Below are 8808 nucleotides of genomic sequence, written 5' to 3' on the forward strand. Positions count from 1 at the left end.
TGCAGAAGAACTGATTTACGGGGTCAAACTGAAGCTCAGTCTATGACAGAGGTCAATAAAGGTTACCTAAGAAAAAGTATATCAGGTTGAATAGTGACTGATACTTCTCCCACATAGTCTCTCAGATCCTAATAAATCACAGCTCAGGAATTTTACCTCCACATACATTATCACCATTTTTCATTGTCTTCAGTGTGTTTTTTTCCAGTAATTTTCCCTGTTGCCTTTTGAGGTCATAAAAAACATCTGCTATCCCCAACTTTGTGTTATCAAGTACCAACATATGAGCCTCAACTGTGAGAGAAACCACTCTCTGATCTGTGTTTTGAATCCTTGTGCTTCAGCTATGATAATTGGTGTCAGCTTCAAGACGAACCAACAAGCAAAATATACTTTTACTCTAAATCCCAAAATGAGAAAGTTGATGAAGCTCACAGAATGTTTTGTCACAACAGTTTGTGAATTTTGACTTCTAAATACCAGTTTAGATCAAAACAGCACATACTGGGGAAAAAAAATAAAATAAAATAAAATAAAATAAAATAAAATAAAATAAAATAAAATAAAATAAAATAAAATAAAATAAAATAAAATAAAATAAAATAATATAAAAACCCAATATAGGAAAAGGAAATAGTAGTTATTGCAAAAGCTCTGCCTTTATCAAAAATATCTAGATTGTTAAGTGATCATCTCAGCAAAATTAAAGGCTCTCTGACTGCCCAAATTAAGCATATGTTGAATCAATAGCTATTCAGGCTGTTTTTTCCCTGCATTTCACAAACCTAAGCACTGAACGTTGGCTAAAGACTTGTACACACCTTATGTTGCCCTCATGCTCATGCTATCCTGATGAATAATTGCAGCCATTTAACTTTCTTTTTATTTCAAAGTTTTAAATGGCAGTACACCTTGAATATAACTATGCTTTTTTTTTTTTTTAGTCCTTGATAGTGAGATTTGAATTTTCTTTTCCTGTTTTAAGTCCTCACTAGTAAGCTAGTCAAGATAGAGGGCACAATAAAAGAAATGTATGTGTGATTTCCATTAGTGCACAACTCAGATGTGTAAGAAACGTTCCCTGTGCCTCGGGAAGGTGTCCACCAGCTCCAGGCAGATAGAAAACCATAAATCCCTGACACCTGACACCTCAGGATGCTCATGAATTTATTGATAGTATTGTACTATTACACAGATAAACAAGCTGACACCAAGGATGGCCAGGATTTTGAAAGCTTTTTTTTTTTTTTTTTTTTTTGGTCTTCATCTCACCTTCTTGTCTCCTTAGTGCAAGACTTTGGGATTTCTTAATCCTTTGGTCAAAACTGAAGGACTTCTGACTTTCCAGCTGGAATAAGCTTTTGGCCTAAGCAAAAAAAAGTAATAGATAGTAAGCATAACATAGCACTAAAAACACTGCAATAATAAACTGACTCAGAACCATAAGCACAGGCTCTTAACTGTTTATACTGGGTTTATGTCGCAAGGTTTTGGTAGCGGGGGCTGCAGGTGTGGCCTCTGTGAGAAGAGTCCAGAAGCTGCCCCATGTCAGATAAGGGTGAGTCTGAGCTGGCTCCAAAGGGGTCCGACGCTGCCCAGAGCCGAACCAGTGAGCAACGTTGTTTGTGCCTTTGTGAGAGCAGATTGAAGAAAGGGAGTAAAACTGCTGTGAGTGATCTCCCTGTCCTACCTCAGCCTCGCAACCCTTGAGCCCTTTTCATTATATTTTCTCCCCCTTTCCCTTTGGGGAGGGAGAGAGCGGTTCTGGTGGAGCTCAGCTGCCCAGCTGAGTTAAACCACCACATTGTTAAATAAATAAATAAAACACTTGGTTTTAACATTCCTATACCAACATTTTAAAGAAATCTTAGCAAAGGAAGAGGAGGGTCAACCCAAATGAAGCCAAATCAGATGCACTTCAGTTTCCAGGGAGATAAATACAGGCCAGAGCAGCTTCACATACGAAACATGGACATTTCAAAAATTTCTTTTCCAACAAGTATTGAAACACAGAAAAGAGTAATCATAAATGTACCTTTTAAATTTGGTCTCAGGATCTCTTCAGGATGCAATGATTTCAGAAGAGTTACTTCTATACCAAAATCCCTCCAGCACCTTCAGACAACACAAAAACTGGCTTTGGTTCAACCCTTTCTTTCCCCTGAAAACAGATCACAGTCCACCAGCCTCAACAAGCCATAGCAGAGTATGAAGTTCACTACCAGGAGGATCTGCCAGTACTAATGTGGCAGCAGCAAGCTGGTTTTTAGCACAGAAAAGGCAGGGAAAAACAAAGCTTGATGCCAACACAGTGGGATATGTAGTTTCCCTGTGTGTCTTTAAAGGGGCTCACACAAACTTAAAAATCATTCTTCTATCTCAAGCTTCCTTAGTACCTGCTGCTACAAGAAGCACTGACAAGTACCATAACTGAGAGAAAGCAGGTAAAGCATGTAAGTGGATTTTTTTTTAAAATTTGTTTATATCAGTTTGCTCCTTTATTATTGATACCAGGTCTATAAGCTGCTTAATTGTTCCCCATTCACAGTCCAATCAGTCATCAGTCTGTGCAGATTTTCATCTTGACAGAAGAGATGGTGTGCACACGGCTCTAACTGAATAGAGAGGTGGGAAGAAAACTGAGAAGTAATTCAAGAAAAGGTAAAAAGAAAATAAAAATAAGCTAACATCTAAAAATTAACTGGATACACCAAGAGTACCTTTTTTAAAAACAAAAAGGTGATGAAGAGACACAGTGAGCTAGTAGCAGACTCAGGAGTATAATCTGTTGAAGGCTAGTGCCCTGAAGATGTAGCTTTCACTTCAGACTACCGAGATACAGGTTGCCTTATTCTTCTACAAGGTAGTATTTAGGAGCCAATTCTTCCACAAAATAATACTAAGCTGTTTTATACAAGGAGAGTTTTTTCTTGCTGGTAAATGGAAATTGGAACCCAGCTGTAGTGGAGCTCTTTTTTGACCTATAGTACTGTATTAGGGGAATTATACTGTACAAGTAAAAGAGAAGAAATAGCTTAAATGGCAGCCTACCCCCCAAGGGAAACCTGACTTCAGTAGTAAACTTTAACTCAATTTCAGCTCCTTTGAGGTCAAATCTACTTCAGTTTTGCTCGGTTTCTAGCTGTTTGGTGGTGTGAGTTTTTGTTGTTGTTGTTTTTGGCATCCTTTGAATGGCAGACTTACATCTTGTTTAAATTTTTAAGGAAAAAAAAAAAAGCACTCTTTTTTCACCCTCCTCTCCTGCTTAAAGATGAAAGCTAAGGGCTTTACTAGCCCTAGAAGGGAAATAATAATAATAATAGCATCTTCCATTTAAATTGTGCCTTTCATCCCAAAGCAGATTACATGTCGGGCCAATTTGTGCTTTGAGTTATATGGTTATGCATCCAGAATAATTCTGTCAGAATCAATAGTGGCTCTCTGGCCTTATCCCAGAATTAATTTCTATAGGATTTAAGTATGCAGAGGTCATCACAGCACCCTTTCCTGCTCCAGCAGATGTTTGGCATTCACCAGTACCACAACAGTCTCTAGTCAAATCATCCCTGTCTATAGATATTCTACAGCATGGCTTGAGAAGGAGCACAACAGTTTATAGCTGCACTAACCTTCAGATTCAGAAATCCCAATGATCTGTGATTTTGTCATCCAGTGGTCAGAAGGTCTTGGAAATCCTGGGCAAATTTTCTTTGATCTGAAGGAGTATTTTGCATAGTGATATGTGTTTTACACATCACCCTGCATGCCAATCTGTATCAGAGATGGGATCACTGCAGCCCAGGCTGACGAACCTTGCTGCTGAAGGCTTGCACACTCCCAACCCTCATCATTACATAGCAGTGTAGATAGCAAAGGATAATACAAACAATAGGTGCAAACAGAACTTGCATGGTCTGGGCAAAATGCCAAGGCTAGTATACAAATCGCTTCCCACTGCTCTCCTTCAAGCTCAGCACTACCCTTTTCTATGTCAAATGGAAGATCTGGGGGCACAGTTCTTTCCTCCCATGGTTTTATAATGCATAGCATGGGAATGAGGCTTCTAAATGTTACTGTAAGACTTGAAAAGTTATGTTAAAATGTGATTGAAAAGTCTATATAAACTGGAGGATGCAGAAACAATTGCGCTGAAGTGCGCACTTTGACCATATACTACTCGTCACGTGGAGGCTTGGGTATGTGCCATCTCCCCAGGTGCCTTATTTTCCACTGGGAAAAAAAGAAAAAAGTATTGGGCAGGAATTGATTTACTATACTCGCCAATATCTCCCCTAGTGTACACTCAGGGCCAGGATGCTGTGGAGCACACCAGCTTGGAAATCTAGGCACAACTAGTATCACTACCTGAAGTCTTTCAAACTAGATTTTTGCTTTACTTAAAAGGCCAATTATTTATGTTTTCTTGTGTCATGTTCATATGTTGCATTTTGCCCAGATCGTTTTAGTTACCCCTTAACGTGAACCCTTGTATTTGCCTGCTCTCCCAGAAATCTCACCTGAATTCATTACACCTCTTAATTGTGTGGAGATCAACCCATCGTTAGGTTTTCTCATGGTATTTCTGGTACTTTCTACTTCAGGTCATGGTTGAAAATACTACAGGAACAATTTATTTCACAGCATTTTCACATGAAAATGAAACTTAAAAGTGAATGAAGCTTTTCCTAAATTGGAGGAAAGGATGTTTGGATCAAGTTCAGTTTGAAGTCTGAAGGATGAGGGTAAGAAGGATTTACTCTATCCAGAGAAAATGGTTTGGTCACCCTTACTTACAGGCTGCACAAAATTCACAATATCATGTAGCTGGTTCTTGTATTGTACATTTACAATGAGAAGGATTAAAACCATCTTCCTTAATTACATCCTATAATTCACAACAGGATACCCTTGTAAAAGATCAAACAGTTATGGGGGCAGAAAGGGCTGAGTAGTGTACAGCACAGAAAAATAGCAAGAGTTTGCCCTTTCCAATATGCAGCCTGCAAAGTGTCATGCAGGACATGACCATTAAGAAACTCAGGGACGAGATGAGAGAGGGGACATTACTGTTGCAGGGCCTGAAGCAGTAAATGTTTATTCATGCAGCAATCAATTCTAGCCAGCTATGTCTGATGCAGACACACATCCATATATGACCTCTCTGTATCAGAACATGACTCAATAATTCATAAACTTTTCTTCACAATGTCTTTATGAAGTAGGGTGTTTTTTCTTCTACTACTCTCCTGAGTAGGGTGCTGACGTCCAAGGAGACTGGGGCTGAATTTTGTTCCTGTATCAGATACAAATTTATGTCCCTAAAATGAAGAAAGGAATGCAGAAAGCTCCAGGATCAGCTTATTTAAGAATGTGGGGTGTTATAATTTGGGGGGTTTATAAACCATGTAGCATTAAAGAGTTAAACTCCTTCTAAATTGTCTTTTTATTACCTTCACGTTTGTTTTCTTAAAGGCAGAATGGACAAACTGCTTTACCTCATAAGTAACTCAACTGTGAAGCCAGGTGCAGAGTACAGCTACCTCCTCCAGCAGCCGCGGCCCAGCCCGTTGCCTGGGAGCCGGGGTCTAGGCCAGGGGACGCAGCTGCTGCTTTCCCGTTTGCAACCCTAGCCAGTAGCAAAGCTGGGCACGTACCCCAGAGACACATGGGATTTTGCAAGTGAATTTAATGCCAGCAGCCAGCCCCAGGCACAGGGGCTGTGTCCCATGGCCCTGCGCCAGCCCTTACTCCTCCCTCACACCAGTCCCCCAGCAGCTGGTTTGGGAGCACACACCACTCCCGCCCCGGAGCTGGGAGGAGAAGACCCCACTCCTCCAGCAGCTGATGGCAGGGCCCTGCTGGCTCCCAGAGCTGGCACCACAGCCCGGGGCCTACACCCCCGGCCTAACTTCAACAGCTGGCACTAAATTCACTCACACACACAAGTCTACCGGGAGCTGGACGTGGTCCTTCATCACACATATGGGAGAGTGTGAATAGGCAGAGAGAGAGTTGAGAAAAGATTTAATGGAAGATATAAGAAGAAAGGACGGACAGCAGTGACCAGGCACAGGCCTCAGTTAGACAAGCGTATTAGTCTTTTAGGTGCAATAGGTACTTCTGTACCCTTTCTACTGTGCTGCCTGTGATCCTCCTTCCTGCTGTCCTTACCCTGCAAACCTCCATGGCTGCCGAGCCCTGCATTTTCTGCATCCTCCTAGTCTGGGTGCCCCTTATCAGCTGCAAAGCCAGGTTGATTTTCCTAGGAAGCAAGCCTGTAGTTCGAAAGCCCATCAACTAGCATGACTGAGAGGTTTGTTGCTTGTCATTGTCTCCATTTTTGCTTTGTTAGATCTGTGTCTCAGCATTTTGTTTACTGTTCCTCCTTCTTTTCTTGTTATCATTCCAGTCCAGAAACCCTCCATCAGACAACCTCCACATTCTATCTCTTTCCTTAAAAATTAGTACAAGTGACAAAACTTGGTTCCTGACACTGCCCCCCTTTAGTATTATCCCTTCTGGCACTATAAAAGGCCTTTAACCAGGCACTCTTAAAAGAGCAGGTAGTCTCCTTCTAGATATCCTTTCATTGACTACTCTGTACTGTGGTATTTAAGGAATTCTCCAGAGTGGATGATATACACTTGTCTTACTGTCTTACTTTTGGCTGAGGATTGAATCTCAGTCTGTGTGTGTACATTAGCTAAAATATGAGGACACAAATGTCATTGATATCTCCAAAAATTCTCTTTTTTCATATTAGTAGTTCCACCATCTTTAATGCCTGCACATCTTGCTTAATGGATAAAGTTCAATGTACATAAGATGAGGACACACAATCCATTTGTTTCAGCTTGAAGTAGATATGTGACAGGTTTACATTTTAGGCTGGTTTGATTCCACCTGTAGAAGATTCTGGATGTGGCCTAAAGTTAGAACTGTGTATACAGTCAACACGTCATCCAACATAAGGCCTAATAAAGCAAAGTTAACACATTGACACCCTTTGAGTAGAATTTAACAGGAGTCACAACTGGTCTGTGCAGTGCTTTGTGTTGACTAACTGCAATTCACAGTAGAGTCACAAAAGCAGACTGTATCAATACATCAGGTGAAGCTGGAGGGTCCAATGGGATGTATTTGTTTCTCATCCTCAGCAATTTGCTCAAAGTCATGCAGTAAGGTTAAAAATAAACTCAGACTTGAACCTGTGTGATGGTTTCCTAGCCCCAAGAAATTTATATTCTGAAATCACCAGAATTAGGATTATTCCCTGAAGTGAAGTTTAAAGTTTCCATTTGTCTTTTTCATTTGGCTTTTCCATTTTACAATGTTTTTTTTTTTTTTTTTTTTTTCTCCTACTAACTGGTGACATCAATGATTCAAACTTAATGTAATTTTCTTGTGGCTTCATTGCTTCAGAATAGAGTGGAAGGACTCTAGCTGTTTATATATGGTATGCAGCAATTACAAATTTAATTTGCGGAACTTGTCTGCAGGTGTGGTAACACTGCCAGGAGAAAGTATACAAGTAGTAGTTACAATGAGCTGTCTTGGCGTGAATTTTCATCTGTAAGCCCATACCTACAGCTTCCAGAAGAAACACTGACCATACACTAACACAGTAACATGTCATTGTCTGGCTTCTTCTCTGCGAGGGACAGAGCGAAACTCTGCGAGTTTCAGCAGCTTGAAAACAGTGAAGCAGCAAAGTAATCTACAGGCAAGGGACAGATCCTGGGAGGTTGTTTATCATCTTACCAGGCTGCTCCTATGGTTGAGGCAGGAAGGAGACTTCAGTTTCATAATCCTAATTCTCTGTAGTCATTCATGCTGGGGAAATCCTGTTTCTCCGTCTTGAAAGCTAATCTTTAACTTTACTGTTTATGAATAAATACATACTAACATTTTCTTGCACCAACATTGGCTGTAGTTTGTATAACTTCTTAACAGCCCTAATATCCTCACCACTCTCAATGTATTTGTAGAGAAATAAATATACTGTTATTTAGCTTTCTTTCTAACAGGTTAAACCAGATCACCTGTTTTACTCCTTTTTATCTATTCCTAAATCATCATTCTTTTAGTCCAATCTAATTTGTTGTTTTTCGGTTGGCTGGTTGTTTTTTTCCTTTTCTTTTTTTTTTCCAAACCACAATGTTTGGAGTCATTGATTGGCTTGTGAAATGGGAGTCATGCTTCTGTTGAATAGAATAATAATAATTATTATTATTATTATTATTTTATGTACACCTCGCATTGGTGCTCAACAACTTCTGACTGGCTAATAAATACTATTTACACCTCTTCTTTCTTTCCTCTTCAGCTGTTCCATTTCAAGAACTTGGAACAGGAAACACGAAGGAACATACAACAAAATTTGTGTCTCAGTACAAGTACTTTTCCTATTTTTCCTTCTAGTTTTATTACTTAATTCCTCAGTCACTTCTTTTTTTTTTTTTTTTTTTTTTTTCTCCAATATCCTGATTCATCTCTGTGTTTACAAAGCCTCTGGGTTTGTGTCACCAGCCATCCAAAATAGAGTACTCCCATTTCTAACTAATGAAAGGGGAAAAAATGGTTCTAGAATAACTGATTGTGAACATATTCCCCTTGCCTAATAATTCACCAGCTAGGGCCTTACACATTTACAGCTCCTAAGCTAACTCTTCAACTAACTCCCAACTCCTCCAGTTTCAGTAATAATTTTTAGCATGGACCATATTAAATGTTTTCTTGAACTCTGGACAGATTACATCTATTAAATTTAACTTGTCTAGAAAATCATTTATCTTATCATGGAGTGAT

At 39.7% G+C, this 8808-nt stretch overlaps 1 long non-coding RNA gene across 1 annotated transcript; it reads right to left on the minus strand.

Annotated features, from left to right (window-relative positions):
* Positions 1 to 1150: 1150 nt before the first annotated feature.
* On the minus strand, positions 1151 to 5641 carry LOC311427083. The gene is made up of 3 exons (XR_014687203.1): positions 5496 to 5641; positions 2036 to 2115; positions 1151 to 1366 (listed from the first exon to the last, which is right to left on the minus strand). It is a non-coding gene; the product is annotated as an uncharacterized lncRNA (long non-coding RNA).
* Between the last annotated feature and the right edge of the window lie 3167 nt (positions 5642 to 8808).

Source organism: Aythya ferina (assembly GCF_964211825.1).
Source record: "Aythya ferina genome assembly, chromosome: Z".
NCBI lineage: Eukaryota > Metazoa > Chordata > Aves > Anseriformes > Anatidae > Aythya > Aythya ferina.